Source organism: Athene noctua, chromosome 1 (assembly GCF_965140245.1).
Source record: "Athene noctua chromosome 1, bAthNoc1.hap1.1, whole genome shotgun sequence".
Classification (NCBI taxonomy): Eukaryota; Metazoa; Chordata; class Aves; order Strigiformes; family Strigidae; genus Athene; species Athene noctua.
In genome coordinates, this window is record NC_134037.1 from 102704657 (window position 1) to 102721417 (window position 16761).

At 40.7% G+C, this 16761-nt stretch overlaps 1 protein-coding gene across 3 annotated transcripts in view; it reads left to right on the forward strand.

Moving 5' to 3' along the window:
* Positions 1-16761, forward strand: part of TRERF1 (transcriptional regulating factor 1) — a 101393-nt gene that overhangs the window by 63736 nt on the left and 20896 nt on the right. For all 3 annotated transcript variants that reach the window (XM_074897137.1, XM_074897139.1, XM_074897138.1), the window contains exon 3: positions 8980-9077. The gene's annotated coding sequence lies outside the window, so the exon portion shown is untranslated. The remainder of the gene's footprint in view (positions 1-8979; positions 9078-16761) is intronic.

The following is a 16761-nucleotide window of genomic DNA, read 5'->3' on the forward strand; positions in this document are numbered from 1 at the left end:
TTAAATGCAAAGTCTGAGTTTGTTACAAACAATGTTGTGCTTACCCGTTCTCCCTTGCCTTCAGGCTGAAGGCACCATGGTATTAAAAAGAATCATCTTTTTACCCTTTCCTGGGCTACTTCTGGTTATGAGGATCGGCAAATAGTACCTACTCTACAGAAAAGTCTGTACAAGGGAAAAGATTTCTATAGGGATGGCTAAGAGCTTTTAATGTAATGAAGAAAATACTCGGTGGAGCTAACACTTGTGGGGAATAAATTCTTCATAGAAAGTTGAGAAAGCTGCTGACTGTCAATGTTCCTCTGAAAATGGTAAAAGTAATTGTAAAAGCTGAATGGCGTGGCATTTAATTATGTAAGGAACCAAAGGGGCTAAGAAAATAATAACCTGCTATACCAGAAAGCAATTTAAAATATAAGCTAGGGAAAATGGAATATTTCTGTCACAATAAGATGAATTCCACCACTGGCTGCATTGATTTTGTGTGTCAAGTTTTGTTCCAAACAGATCTGTAACTGGGGGGGTGGGGGTGGTAAGGGAAGGAAGGCATACTTTTGTTCCTTTGACCTCCTAAGCCAACCCATTCCCCTTCTTAGCAAGGATGGTGAGAAAGATTTGGATAAATATGTAAACAGGACTTAAGAATTTAATTAGCTCTGTTAGTCGTTCAATCTCCAGTTGTCTGATTTAATTGTCCCTTTCAAAGGGATCATTTGAAGCAGAGCTCCATATGCTCTGTGAATGTCGGTAAACTAAGCTTGTTAGTGTACAGTATGAAGGCCAAAGCTGAATTCTTGTGGGTATTCACAGCCTTTAATAAATAGCGCGGCAGTGCTGAGAAGGAATCGTTCCCTACGCCCACTCGCCCTTAAGATGTTTCCCTTCAATTCAGAAATGAATATTCAGTTGAAAAGTTATTATACATCTTGTGTCTTTCAAAATAATCTTGGCACTGCATAGGAGTCTGTCTGCAGAGGGCTGGGATGATTGTTTTTCTTTTTTTTCCCCTCCTACCTAACATGGAAGAGCTGGAGCCAAGCAGTAGCTGTTAGACTTTTAGGTTTGTCTGCTTATTTGTCTGGGGTTGGAGTTTTTTTGGCCTGGCAGTGCTGTTTCCTGAGCTGTGGAGCTCCTGCTCCATCTTCTTGGGGCAGGGATGGCACACTAGCATGGTATGAGAGGTCCAAGCGTTAGGTTGTCGGGCTCTTGACAGATGATCTTGCTGTGAAGTGTTCTCTGCCAAACTGAAACAATTGGGGCTAAAGTTCATTATGGGGAGTGCCTGCTTGAAGAAGGTTGGGGTTTTTTTGAGTAATTGGAGAATTTCATTTAGGAGAACGGCTGTTTTCCACTAATTTTGTGAAGGGAAAGAATAGTTTGAGGGTTTTTCAAGGAAGCAGGGTTGTTTATTGACGTCATTTTTGGCGATTATTTTGTTTGAACAGTTTCAGTCACCTCATAGTTTAAAGAACTGAAATTTTGCAAGAGTGTAGGCTTAGGGTATTAAGAATAACGAAAAGAAGGGCTAGCTGAAATGTGTTGCAGGAGAACTCCTTGTACTGAATGATTGGATGATAAAATGCCAGAGGAAATTGCCTTTAGATAAACGAAAGTAATGTGTGCGGGAGGAGGAGGGGGGGTCACAGTGTGCCCTGATGAGTGCTGCACCAGTGTTACTGCTCTGGAAGGAGACTCTGTGGTCGTCCTGTAAAAATGACAACGTAGTGATCGGTAAAACAAGTGTCAGTACTCATTAGTGAAGGAACAGAAAACAAAACAGAAAGCATACATGTGCCCCTGTGTAAATGTGTGGTGCTTCCCTGTCTTCAATACTGTGTGCAGCTCTGGTCCTCCCTGTCTTCCATCTCACCTCCCCCAGTCCACAAATTGTTGTAAAGAAGAAAAATCCAAAGCATGGGGTGACAAAGAGCTACCAGGAGTCCTTGGTCTGGAAAGTACTTGACATGGAAGCGATCTGCAAAAATGATGAATGTCATGAAGGAGATGGGGAGTGAGTGTGCAGTGTCCTTTGCAGGAGATGAAGATGAAATAGGTGTGTGAGAGCTGTGAAGGGGATGACGGTGGCTTTTCTGGCAGCTCTGGGGCTGTCACGTTTGTACTGCCAGCCAGGATACTATTCGACTTCAATAAGGAGAGGACAAGAAATAGTGGCAGGAAGTACATAGGTTGTGGACCTGAGGGAAGAGAGCTGAGTAGAGGCAAAGGAGAGGAGACTGGCCTAGGTACTAGAGGAGTGATGCCTGGCATGACAGAGGAGAAGAAAATGCTTCTTGGAAAAGGAGTTAGTTCTGGAGATGGGACTGGCTTAGGGAAAGAAGACTCAGGGAAGAAGCAGACAAGCACTGAAGTTGTAGGAATGGTCAGGCAAACCTCTTTTACCCAAACACACTGGCTTACAAAGTGGGGATGGAGACAGGATTGTCAGAGATTCTGCTGTTGGCAAATACCCCTCCAACTAGGATGAGCATCCTGCTATCATGCCTTCCCCCAGTGGGTGACAGCTGGTCACTGCCGTAATTTCACTTTATTCAGCTTGACTGGTCTGTGTAGAGGCTGTATTGGACTGATAGAAGAACCATTCCAACTCTTAGACAATACCATGTAATGGAGTATCTTTTTAAATGACACCACATAGATGAGATATTAAGCCAATCTCTTTCAGATTAAATGCCAGAATGAAAATATGCTTTTATAACTTCATTTTAGCCTTGTTTTACATAAATACATTTAATGAGAAAACTGTAAACTGCATTTTTCCCCTCCTGTTTAGCTTGGTGCATGTGATGGATTTGCTGTGAAGATAAATTAAACTCCTGTAGAGGGAGGCTGTGTTGGATCCCCAATTCATTTGCTGTGATTGTTTGAAGTTATGTAATGAAAGATGGAAAGAATTATGAGAGTGTATTTTCTCCTGGATGGGACAAGCTGAGCTCTGCCTGAGGGAACTAGATTATATTCTTGCCAGTGCCACAGAGCAGCTGCTTGATGTAGTCACTCAAGGCAGGCATCTCCTGGGTAGTCACTGGTTACACCTGTGGTGGTCTCTTCTAGTGTGAGCACATGTTTGCTCTGTGTGAATGGTAGGCATCTGACCAGTAGCTCAAGTCAAAACTGCTTTAAACATAATTAGCATTGTACAGCATCTGTTATCTGAACAGTTGGACCTTACATGTGAAAAACTAATATATATTGGAATTCATAATCTGTCTGTGCCATAGCATCTCATCTGTAAGATGCTCCATTTGTCTAAGAGATTTTGTCTGGAAATAAATGTTATACAATATTCCCGAAGAATTTCAAAGATGTAGAAATGAGCATATAAAAATCATTTTGCATGCATAAATAATCCTGTCCTTAGCAGAGCATTTGAATCCCTAGAGTTTTTCTAGGAAGGTGCAACCAGAAAGCTGAACATGGACCTCAGAATGGCAACACAATCGTGAATTTAATGGTTCAGAGGACTTCCAGCATGTAGGAAAAGACTCTGCTCTGATGTAGTTAAGTGAACCAAAATAATGGTACGTGATCGATGATGATAGTTCTGGTACTGTCAGCTTTTTTGTTGCTGGTTTTACCAGTTGATATTACAGTCTTTGTTGGTATTGCTTGTTTAATACATGTACTCTGTTGTTGTTCTTAAGTTTCTTACTTTAAGGTGGCTTACTTTCCTCTTTTCTGCTCCAGAAATAATTAAATACTGTTTAGTCATGACCAACCAGTTTAGGTAACAGGATGCTCTCAGTCATCCTTGTTGTATAGAAACAATGACAAATAGAGTGGAGAAAACTCTTGTGTTTCATTGTTTTAAAGTGTATTAGGTTTATTAATTTCATGGGAAGGTTATCAGCTGGATGGTTAGGTAGACAGCTGGCCACTGGGTAGGGGAAGAGAAATTCCAAATTACCTTTTTTTTTTTTTTTAAATATTCTCTCAGAATCCCATTTTAGATGCTCTGATGATGATCTATAGGAAGTCTGAGTTCCCAATTTTAACACTTCAGTTAAATTCTTAATGTCAAATGATAGAAAAGTCCATCCTGTTAAAGCGAATATAGCTATTCTAGAAGGGTATATGTCCAATATTTCACTTTACTTCAATAGAGGATATGTGTATCCTCATCTTTGATCTGTCTCGTTCTTTTAATATCTAAAATCTGCCTTGCAGCTGTAGCGTTGTCCTTGGAAGCATGTGGCCTGTGCCAGGCACGCTTGACCAGGCCATGGAGCATGTGTGTGGCCATCTTTGGCGTCACTGCTCTTCATGGTGGTTGAGTGGGTTATCTTCATTGGCCAGAATAAGGTTCTCCTCGTCATAACCTGCTGTTAGGAATCAGAGCAGTAGCAGAAGTTTGGGAAGAGGATCAGCATCTTGGAACGCAGTGTAGTCACAGTGGAGGCTGAAAGACCTCTGGAAAATAGCTCTTTATGGTGATCGGCAGCCAAGGGGAGCTGAAGTGTGTCAACAAAAATGCTGCCCCCAAGCTGCTGCCATAGCCTCATAGCACAGGTAACATAACTGGTCCTGGTGTTTGTGCCACTGCTCCTAGAGCAGCACTGTGTCTTCTTGCATCTCCTTAAATCTGCCTTGTGAAGGGTCCTGCAGGACTAATTCAGCCTTCATCTAGAAATCTTCTCTCATGTATTGCATTACTTGCAGTTATGTGAAAGCTTTGAGTTTCTGAACTGTAACGTGGCTGGAGAAAATTCTCGTTCTTTGGTGTGTTGCCTAGAGTTTTACTGCCATCCTCCATTTTATCTCTGGAAAAACACCTAGTTTAACTTTGTGTGAAGCTTTGCTGATCAATACGTTACAAGCATAGTAAAGTTCAAGAAATTGCCTCCATTACTATCTTGAGATGAGAAATTGATTTAGCTACATTCTCTCTCTGCTAATTTGTCTGTGCTTTACGTTCCCATAAAAGGTATTATGTGCTCCTTATTTTCCAGCAGTGTCATCAATCCTAATGGAGAGGAGAACAAAAATTTATATTGTGTGTATGAGATAGCTGATCTCTGATTTAGCTCTTAATTTGTAAATGTTGCTGTAGGCTTCGCTTCTCAGCGTCTCCTTACTGTGCTTCAGTTATATATACAATATCTAGGGGCTGGGCGGGGAGCGAAACTGAAGAAGGAATATAAAGGTAGATTGCTTTTTAATCTAAACCTCAAAAAATGAGATGTTGATTAAAATTTAATGAAAGGAATTAAAACCTCATTTGTGAATTTTATGTACTTTTGTAGTTTGGTCCTGCGTTAATTACACTGGGACTGTTTTCGGTATTTATTAGCCATCAGCTCACGACCTCTGGCTCCAAAATGCCCAAAGTTTTATTCTTTAACTATCATATCACATATGAGATAATAGTGGGTGGTATTGCAGTTCTGTGCATATCGGTGGGGTTGTAGCTCTGATGATGAAGGTGATATAGTGGGGAAAGCAGCTGAAACAAATGAGAAAAACAGGAAAAGCATTTTCCTGGGCATTCCCGTTGTTGCTTTTCCCAGTGTCCATCAGCCTGGCCTCTGTAGGAAGCTGCCAGTGTTGGTTTGTCTGCAGGATACTTCAGCATTTTTAAGTTTAATACTAGCATTCATTGTTCCAGAGCAGAAGGCTAAATGGAAAAGAAAGCAAAACTATATACTGTGACTTTAGTTCCTGCTCATGATATAGCAGTTATTTTTTAAAATTAAATTTAAACATCTTGGTAGGTTCTAAACAGCTGTGTTAAACTGGGAAGAAAAAAAAGAAAAACTAAACAAAAAACCGTTTTCTTTTTTGGCTCCACTGATGTTAACCTCAAGTTTTCCCTGTGTCTAAGTATTTCCTGTTACAAACACAAAGTGATGGTATTCACATGTCAGTCATCTAGAAGATGCAGTATGCCAGTTACAGACCTAAAGGTGTTAAATATATGTATAGATAACATGTATAAGGTTAGATAAACCCACATGTACTTGATGCTTTATTAAAACCTGTCTTATTTCAAGGAAGAGGCAAATTTCATGATTTGCTAAGAAAAGCTGTCAGCAGATAGGATACAATCAGGTGAACAAATGGTTTGCTTTTGAGATGTTTGTAGCGTTTCAGTTCACATTTGTAGCAAGACATGCATGCACAGGTTTTAGTTACTGGGACTCAAAGCAATAATGTTGTAAGCAAAAACTCACTTGGATGCAAGAAAATCCATGTGTCCCTGTGTGATGCTACCAACATTCACCATCAGCTGAGGTGTTCTGTCAAAGATAGACATTTTGGGCAGGTCAGGCTTTGTGAGGAGCTCTGCTGTCTCCTGTGGCATGTGTTTTGGAGTGGGTTTGTGTCTGGATTGTGCTGTGGACCTGTCTGTTTCCTGTGGGCTTGGGGGAATGTGAAGGGGGAAGCAGAGGCTGGCATTGGGCAGGGCTGCATGGGTTTGCCTTCCACAGCTTGCTGGTGGGCTTGTTCTGTGCAAGGAAATGCTGGACTTCGGGGATGGCTTCTTGCTGTATGTAGTAGAGTCACAATGCTTGGGACCTATTATCAGAGACTTCTTTAAAGAATAATTTTAAAAAGTGAATTCAGCGTGAAGGTGAGAGGAGGAAAATGCTGATCGAGGTCACTGAGGTTATCCATGCCCTTCTCCCACAAGCAGTCATTTATACAGTTTCTTGTCAGAATAACTTCCCAAAACCTTGCAGGGCTCAATGCATATAAGAGTTTCCCATTGACATCAGTGAGCTGTGAATTGCACCTTAAGCTTCCAGGCTTGTTTCATAGAATCTTAGAATAGCAGGTTGGAAGGGACCTCAAGGATCATCTGGTCCAACCTTTCTTGGCAAAAGCACGGTCTAGACAAGGTGGCCCTGCATCCTGTCCAGCTGAATTTTAAGTGTCCAGTGTTGGGGAATCCACCACTTCCCTGAGGAGATTATTCCAATGGCTGATTGTTCTCATTATGAAAAATTTTCCCCTTATGTCCAATTAGAATCTCCCCAGGTGTAACTTGTACCCATTATCCCTTGTCTTTTCCATGTGACTCCTTGTAACAAGGGAGCCTCCATCTTCTCTGTAGCCACCCTTTAAATACTGCAACATGGTGATAAAGTCTCCCCTAAGCCTTCTTTTCCAAAGGCTGAACAAACCCAATTCTCCCAGCTTTTCCTCACATAGCAGACTTCCCAGTCCTTTGATCATCCTTTGATCATCTTTGTGACCCTCCTCTGGACCCTCTCCAGCCTGTACACATCTTTTTTGGTGGGACCAAAACTGAACACAGTATTCCAGGTGGGAATATGACTCTGCTGGTGATGCCCTTGCTGGTGCAGCCCAGCATCCTGTTGGCTTTTGTTGCTGCTGCAGCACACACTCACTCCTCCACCAGGACCCCCAGGTCCCTTCCCACAGAGCTGCTCCCTAGCTGGGTACATCCCAGCCTGTCCTGTGCTCCTGGATTATGTTTTCCCAGGTGCAAGACATTAAACTTGTCCTTCTTGAACTTCATGAGGTTCTTGTTAGCCCACTCTCCCAGCCCGTCCAGGTCTTCCTGCAGGGTGGCTCTCTTCTTAAGTGTCCACTTCTCCACTCAGTTTGGTATCATTGGCAAACTTCATCGGGGTACACTTGGTCCCATCATCCAGATCACTCAATAAACAGCATTGACCCCAGCATCAATCCCCAGGGGAACCCACTTGTGACAGGTTGCCAGTTTGAAAAGGAGCAGTTTCCCACCACCCCCTGGGTGAGGCCTGTCAGCCAGTTCCCCACCCACTGGACAGATCGCTTGTCCAGACCGTAATGCATTAGTTTTCTCTGGAAGGCCATGGGGGGGGGGGCATGGTAGGAGGCCATGAAGAACCATGTCAGAGCCTTGGAGAAATCCAGATAGACAATGTCTACCGCTCATCCCACATCAACCGAGCAGGTCACTTTGTCATAGAAGGCGATCAGGTTTGTCAAGCACGATTTGCCCTTGGTGAATCCATGCTGGTTTTTCCCAATCATGTGCTTCATTTGACTTGTGATAGCCTCCAGGAGGATTTGTCCCATGGGGACAGACTTTCCCAGGGGCTGAAGTAAGACTGATGGGCCTATAACTTCCTGGATCCTCCTTTAAGCCCTTCTTGTAGATGGGGGTGGCTTTAGCCTCCCTCCACTCTTCTGGGACATGGCCTGATCTCCACAGCTTCTCAAAGATCATGGAGAGTGGCCTTACAAAAACCTCAGAAAGCTCTCTTAACACCCTCATGTGTTGAGGGCCTTTCCTAAAAGCTGTCTTGGCAGCAGCATCTACAAAAACAAATGTGTTGTTTTCATTTAAATAATTTAAGATGCCTTGTCTAGATAACTCTTCTGCACTGGGTGACAACCTGATTGTATCTCCTGCATCTTTGACTTTCATTAATCCCTCCCTTCCTGATTGCTATACCTTCTCTTGTTTGCGTGATGCTTGTCATGTAGGTTGCAAGCTCTGGCCCAGCAAATCTCTCTGTGAGAGCACCCAGCCTGTCTTTGGGTTCTGTCAAAGCAACGTAAGATGCTGTGAAATCTTCACAGTCTTTGCAGTAGAGGCACAATCTAGTTTTACTTATTACATCAACATAACCCATTCCTTATTTTGCAGCAGGTGCCAAGCTGAATAAGAAGAAAAGATGAATTTACTTGTATTTCAGTCTGTAATTTGAAGGACCATGGTATCAATCCCAGAGATTTGACAGTGAAGCAGTCTTTTGCTATTGATATGGAAAGAGGTTCTTGGTTGTTCTTTAAGGGAGTTAACAGTGCTGATAGATGTCCTCTGCAATAGTGACTTGAAGAACAGAGTAGCATAGAGATACTATATTGAATAGAAGTGAGTATTTGGTTGTGTTACGATAAGAAACTCATTCTTGCGGGTCTGCTCATGGTTTGGGGCAAGCTGGTGATAGAAGACAATCACAGCTGGAGGAAAAACTGATTTCCATTCTCTTGCTTTATGTTTAGATACGTCACTTTGAGACCACAGAATGAAAGCAGCATGAAATGTTACGACAAAGACAGCACAGCAAGATACAGGAGTCTCACAAATCCTCAAAATTCAGGTAATGTTGCACCATCATATGTCCATTTTCTATAAGGCTGTCTTGTTTAATGAGGCTCGGTGCTTTTTGATTTTTTTTCCAAAATTTGGGCTTCTGAGTCTTTGTGGCTTTATTAATGGACTTCTCAAATATGACTAGTTGTGTGTTGGCTTTGTGTCTTGTAAAACATTTTATGTACCACAGTATTACCTTAATTAAAAAAAAAAAAAAAAAAAGAAAAAAGAAAAGTATCTATGGTGGTCAGTTCTGCATAGCCATTGGATTTTACTTGGCTCCATTGCTAGGTACCAACATGATGTATTTTAGAGGGATTGACTTTTCAGAGGCTTCTGCAGCTGCATTTTTGAAAACTGCCTGCTTTGGGGGAGACATTGGGCTCAAAATAGCTGTTCCTTCCCTACTGAAAGCCTAGCCATATGCTATTTTCCACATACTACTACTTTTGCCTGTTTTTTTTAATTGTTTATCTGTCTCAGGATATTTCCTTCTTGCCTGTTTTTGCAAATCCTAGCATATGTTCTCTGACTGTTTCACAGCATTTACAGTTACAGAAAAAGGCAATCACATTACAAGCTTCAGAGCGTAAACACTGTAGAGGTCAGGAAGAAACTGGTTAAGTGCATTATACGGATGCTCACCTTATACTAAAATTATATGCTTGTCACGGCTGTAGTCACAACAATAGCTGATAGATTGATGTTTGAGTGGAAAGTCATAAAGATTTCCTCTCCTCCCCCAAATCAACAGCAGTGACCAGAGGTGGTAACGTGGTCACATATGATAAAGGGACAAAGTCTAACCTCTCTGTCCTAATATCTTCATGCTGTGGTCTTGTCATACCTGCAGAACTAGGATCTTTCTGGGTAAAAACAAGTCACTCAGTTCAGTAATAGAAGTAAACAAAAATATGAAATTGAGGGCAATTTTGATAATAGGACGTGTTTATTTTCCAGGAAGCATTTGAGAGTATTGCCCTTGATGTAGGACTCAGCAGAAGGTACTACAATTTATTTTATCTAAGCAGTCAGTAAACTCAGATTGACTGAAGAGATTTCAAATCAGGTTTCACAGACAACTTCAGCCTTGATCAAATATGCAGTAATGTACTGGTGAATATTTTAAAAATCATTGTGTTTATCACAGGTGATCAGCCCCTTTAATGCTGTCTTCTGCACACTTAGTCGTGGAATAGGCAATTCAAGTGCCCTTCTGGCCTTTGTCAAGGTTTGCGTTTTATTTTTATTTTAAATGAGTATTGTGAGGAGATCACATCATTTTACATTTGCCGTTTCTGTGAAGTAATGTGATACCTGCTTCAGTTGCAGTTCTCTGAACCCTTCAAAGTACCTCGAAACTGTAACACCAATTCACTGACAGCAAAGATAATTAGATTTGCTGAAGCAACCTTCTTCATTTCTTAGGGACTCATGGAACTGTATCTCCCTTAAACTAAATTGAGTTAATGGCTTTATTTAAAAATCAGCCTCCTCTTCTTGAATACACAGAATTTTATTAGTTTTGGGGAAAAAAGTTTTCATTAAATTACCAGTGCCTCAGAATGCGTTTTCTACTTATAACTTAGATCAAAAGAAGAGGAAAATGTTTCTGCTTGTTTGCCTTCCTTTCTCCTCCCCCCTTTTCTAGAGACTTTCCTGAGATGATCAACTGTTGGTTTTGCTGTTGGTTTTTTTGTTGCCATTTTTTTAAAACTTCATTGAAGTAGAGAAATTGCTTGATTTCCCTCCCAATGCCATCATTGCTCTCCCCTCCCCCAAGTCCAATGTGTTCCTTATTAAACTGAATTAGGACATTCTAGTCTCTCTTAAGAGTGGAAATGGGAACAGTTTAAATGAGCAGCCACATGAGACTCAGCAGCCTTTCCAACTGCACTGCAGAAGGAGCTCAGCTGCAAAAGGAATGATAATTTTTGAAGGATTTGTGCAACTGTTGAAGAATTACTGGCATTAATATTAAAAAGCAGCTAATCTGTTTTTCCCCGTCTGTTTTAAGAGTGTATAGCTTTCTTACTATGCTTGCTATAAAATCAGCGTACTAAATATTTTGCTTCCTTCCCATCCTCTTTTCACTTTTGCAATGATTTGATTTGCTTATGTTCTCATATACTGAAGTGGGGTTTTTGTTGTGATTTTGCTGAGTAATGCCAGCCTTGGGGTTTGTTTGTATGCGGACATGGGCTCAGATTTGAGATCTCTGCCATTCAAAGAAAGCCAAAATTGAAGTGGAGTAGAAAACATACAAGCAGTTGTATCCAGGATTGGGATGAAAATGTTTTCGGCCCTATAAGCATTTGTCCTTGAGTAATAAAATATTCTGTATAAAATTATTGTTGGTCCTTGAAATCCATATTGCTATGTTGGTGTCTGTTCTAACCAAAATAGCCATGATCCTGATACCTTTTCACCCTTGTTTTCAGTCTCTGTCTCTCTTTATTGCTATATCAGATGTCTTCAAGGTTTCTACAGATAATTTAGGAAAAAAAATAAAGGTAGATCTTTGAATTATCTTCTCACCACTCTTTCCCCTTCTGTCTAGTTCACGCATCCACTGTGCTTGGCGTTAGAAATTATTCATTCTGTTTCAGTGCTGTGTTGCTTTTTTTCACATGCTTATTTCCTGTGCCAAAAAAACTGGAGCTGGGTCTTGAACTGTGGCTACACAAAGAGTTAGAGGCAAACCTAGTATCTAAGCAGCCTGTAAGAGTACAGAGGTCTCTGAAATATGCCACTCTTCCTCTCCCAATTCTGTGCTTTTCAGCCATCCAGCAGTACCGCAGTCGTCACATCTGAAGATGTCGAGGTAGTGCCAGCTTTGCTCCTGAGAGCTGGGTTTGAGTAATGCAGGTGCGTCTGTTCTTAGGTAGGGCGCTCTTGGTTTTTAAAGCTGCTCTTCTCTGTGGGTTCTTGGTGGTGCTTGTACGTTGGTAGTGCCCAGCTGAAAATCATGCCTGTCTGTGCTATCGCTTAAAGACCGGGTTATAGTCAGCCCATGTAGCAGGGACTGCTGGTGGCATCAGTGTTAGCAGAATGGAGGCTATCAGGGAAGGAACTGCTGTATATTCCTGTGTCTGTCCTACAAGAAATCAGAGAGCAAGATGATGTGAATGATAGCTGTCTTGATTTAGGAATAGCTTAGCAGAAGATCTCACAGTTCTGAATAACAAAACAGGCCAATACAAACATTCTCATAAAAAAAACCACTAAAAATTGAATAGGATAAATCCTGGTTTGTTGCTATTGAAGCTAAGGGGGGGAGGGTTTGAAAGGAAGGAAGGGAACAGAGAACTTCTGGATTTCATCTTACCCACAGTTAAAAAAGAAGCTTATATTCTAATAGCAAAAGACAGCCACTTGAGAAAGCTCTGTCTCAGCCTATGCGACTGAAGGACGGTAAGGCACGACTGAAATGTGTCTGCAGTGTTAGGAGAACACAGCAATGACACATTTCTGTAAGCAGGCATGCCTTGAGTTAAGTGTTATAAAAAACAGTTTAGACTGCTAAGGGTGGTGGTTAAACTTGCTTTAACTGACGTGTTGCTGTCCTAGAGGGAGAAACATGAGGAGGGATGGTGCCCCAGCAAATGAGCATCTGCTGATACTGTTGCTTATGAGTAGCTGCAAGTGCTCTGACCTGCAGAAGCTGGTTGAACGTGGAGGGTTTTTTTGCATCTGGCATCATATCCAGTAATCTTTTTTCAGGCTGACTAGTAACTAATCTACAAAAGCAAGTAGATTTTTGTGTAAAGTGACAGCTGAAAATCTTTAAATAAGTTGGAAAAACCATAGGATCCAATTCCCTTTTGATACCCAGCTATGCAACCTACTGAGACGGCTTAGATCAGTGCTGTAATAACTTTATGGCTTTTTAATGAGTGTGCTTCCTTCAGCATCTGCTCTCCTACAGTCTTTTGTCATCCCTCTCCATTAACTCAGTTCTGAAACTGGCACTGGCTGGCATTCAGTCCTGGTTTTGCAGCCCACACCCACCCCAACTTTTATGCACCAACTTATTTGGAGTGGATATCTTGCTCTGAAATTCATGTGGATTTAGACAGTTTGATAGCATGACTGTGGCTTGATCTGTGGTTTACTAGCGTTGAAAAATTCTGCATGTTTTAGCTTCTGTGGTGTGTGATGGAGCTGGGAGTGGGTTTTTTATGTTGGAACTACCATCTCCATTATATTTCACTGCTTGTCTCTCTGAGTTCTTCTGACTCTCCAGTGATATAGTTTATGAAGGAGGAAAATCAGATCACCTTTATTGAAGACTGATAATGCTGGAATATTCTTCCATTTCATGTTTACCAGAATTAAGTTACGGCTTGCTTCCAGGAGAGACTACTGCTTATATTGCCTTACAGTTGCTTGTGTTTGAAGACATAGACAGTTGGAGTGTGTTAAAGGCATTTCAGCCAGCTTGGCATGTCCCTGGCTTTCAGTGTAGAGAAGGGACCTGTGCAAGTTGCAGGGGACCACACTGAAATGATGAGAGAAGAGTTGGAGCAAAACCTTTTCTCTGTTGAAATCAATTGAACTCCCATTAGAGTCTAGATTCCATCCATAAACTTAAGTAGGGTATTTCTCTTTCTAGGCAGTATACAGAAATATTTCTGTCCTCTTGCATTTGTTTTCATGTTTCTTTGTAATGATTGCATAATTGGGATATATCTGTAATGTCAGAAATGTAATAGGTTAAGTAGCATAAATGACTGTTGGGAAAAAAAAGCAGCACAGAACTGCAGAACCATTGTTGCTTTAAAACTCCTGCTGCTTTTAGTTTGATTTAACCATTTAGTAGTTAGAGTTGTGATAAATTGCAGTGATGGGTGTTTAAGCAGAATTGCTAAACAAAAAGGAGAAAAAAGCACCCTTTTCTTTCTATCATTGGAAGAAATAGAAGTCACTCAGTACGTTGCCAATGGCTTCTTAGTTGGCTGGAGATTAACTCTGGTGTCCCTAAAGCCTTAATGATGTTGTGTACAGCACTGAAATACTCTGTTAGATTTTAATCCGACGAGAAATGTATACTGTTAGCATTTTGTTAAAGCTGATAGCAAATGCTCAGTATATACAGCATCAAGCCCTTGAATTTAAACCTGTTCAAGTACTAAAAGAAAATCTGGTATCTAAGGGACTGGTTTATTACTGATCATGCTTTTATCAGTGTGCCTGTCTGGTTTTTTTCTGTGTTACCTGAAGGTAGAATAACAATGCTGTTTAAACATTTGCACTTTTCTCCCTCCAGATCAGTGATGCTTTCTGGAAAGAATGTTTTCATCTTTCTTTTTGCTTTTTCTTTTTCGTTGGCGGGGGGGGGGAGGGTGGAATGGGTGCTTGAAAACAATGCAAACTTTTTCAAATGTGATTCTCAGTGACTGAACTTTCCAGTCCTTTTGTGATTTGATTGGTATTTTAATATAATATTCCATTATAATCTTTTCAGATTTTTACAAATATTTCTGTGTAACTGTGGTGATAACTCTGTAATCTACCTAACAGCAGTATGCCCCAACTCCCAAACTGGAGTTGTGTTAGGGATGCTGGAGCTGCTGGAGATGAAATTTCTGTGAATTGCTTTTGGTTTTGTGTTTTTTTTTTTTTTTTCCTTCTGAGAGGGGAAGAGAGGTTTGTGCTAATGTCTCGGATATAAAACCTTCTTGACTCTTTTCCAGTACCTTGAGAACTATGAGAGGTAACCCCTAGGTGAAAGGGTGCAGTAAGTGGAATTTGGTGCATGTCCAAGGGCTGACATTTTCTCTGGTGACCACAAAACTAGCTGTGGCTGCTGGTACAGACAGTACCATCTGCCACCATGGTGCTTCTGCTTGTGAGAAGCATAGGGAGTCAGGGGCCTGGCTGGTTGCTTGATTCATTTTTATACTGAAATAATGGGTTTTGCTGCCTTAAGAATAAGTGCTCTTACTGTCCTGACTCCTGAAATTCTTGTGGTCTTTTAATTGTCTTCTGGAGATATTTATTCACTGGTTTGTATTACTGGTTTTTGTCATCCTTTGACTAATACTTGTCACTTCAAACTTTAAAAAGAAGGGCCAAAACCAAGGAACGTTGTAAATGTTGTAAATAGGTGAAATGGGACATACCTCCTATACAAAAGGTGTGTTGACAGATACAATAGTGCCCTGTTTTCATAGGAAGATGTGTTGAGAGCATGTCAGCTGAACTTTCTTAACTTGGCAAGCATAAGAAGAGATATATATTCCTGTGTAGGATCCCCCTCTTCCTCTAAAAGGTGATGGCCTTTCAGTGTGAAATATCACACAGTGTTTATTTTTATGCCCTTTGAATGTTTTGTGGAGGCTTTGTTTAGTTTCCCTCATAATTTTTAATAGGAAGGCTTTGAAGTTGGATTGTAGCTGAAAAGTCTTGTTGGCAGCCCAACAATTCATTGTTGACTCCTATCTTTTTTTAATTGTGCAGCTATAAAAATCTGGAAGGGAGGGTGTTCAGAGAAACTATGAAGCAATGTATATTTCTGGAAAAGGGAAATAAACTTGCGATTATTCTTAGCCATTATTTGTCACGTGAAAATGTTACATGCTAATGGCTGCAGATGGTTTACACAAAAACTGTACACACTGAAAGCCCTCTTCATTGGGAGCTATGGTTTTCTGTCATACATTATGCTAGAACGGAAAAGGGTTTTTTTCTGCCTGCAGCTATGTATTATCCTTATTTGCTGTTGCTAGCACAGACCTCGTTAATATGCATCTGGCAATGGTTAAAATTTTCTCCATCAGTGACTTCACATTTATCCATCTAGATCAAGGATTCTCTTAAGTTTAAAAGGTAAGGACGTCAGCATGCAGGAGTCTTTGGTGGAAAGCATTACATTTAGAAAGGCAGATGTGAAGCAGGCAGAGTTAAGGCTGTGGTCTAATATCTTTGTGCTCTTGTTAAAGTTCAGAATCGACTTTTATGTTAAAATGTATTTATATGTGTGTAGGCATACTGCTCCTCTATGCATATGTGTGATTGTAGACAGTGATTGCTTCATTCTGTTGAACAGTAAAACAACCCTATAATATGCCTGTGTATTTTGTTTTATTCATTGAAAACAGTGAAGACATCTGTAAAGTGTTACTTTGAATTACAGTTCATACAGTAAAAATGATAAAAGGTTGCATTCAGTATAAATTAGTCCGTTAAAATAATGCAAAGTGAACCAGGAAGGGTGAGAGACTGAACACAAATTGGAGTTCAGCACTCCTGATGTGAGTGATCAGAAAAGATTTCCACGGACTGGCTTGATCTTAGCATTTATTAGATTACACATTGATGTAGCAAGCAAATCTACATGCACAGATGCAGTTGGGTAACTGTGCTTGTAATTTTAATTTTTTTTTTTTTTTTTAATTTGTCATAGCAATGAGCATTAGTATTGTGTCTTATTCTTCAATGAGGCTCTATTTTCATACCACCAGTGGACACCTTTGGTAGATACCCTGGAAGTTGTGAGAAGCTGTGGAAGGCTCTGTGCAAATCCCAGATTGCAGTTAACTTTTCTGTATATTCTTTTAGATGCTGATATCAAAGTATGATCAGCTTTGTTCAAAGCTGTGGTTTTCTTTTACCTGCCTTTTCAGGCCTTTGTGGAGGCAGCTGTGGTGTCCACAGTACTTTATTTTGTGTTATTAAATGGGTGTGTT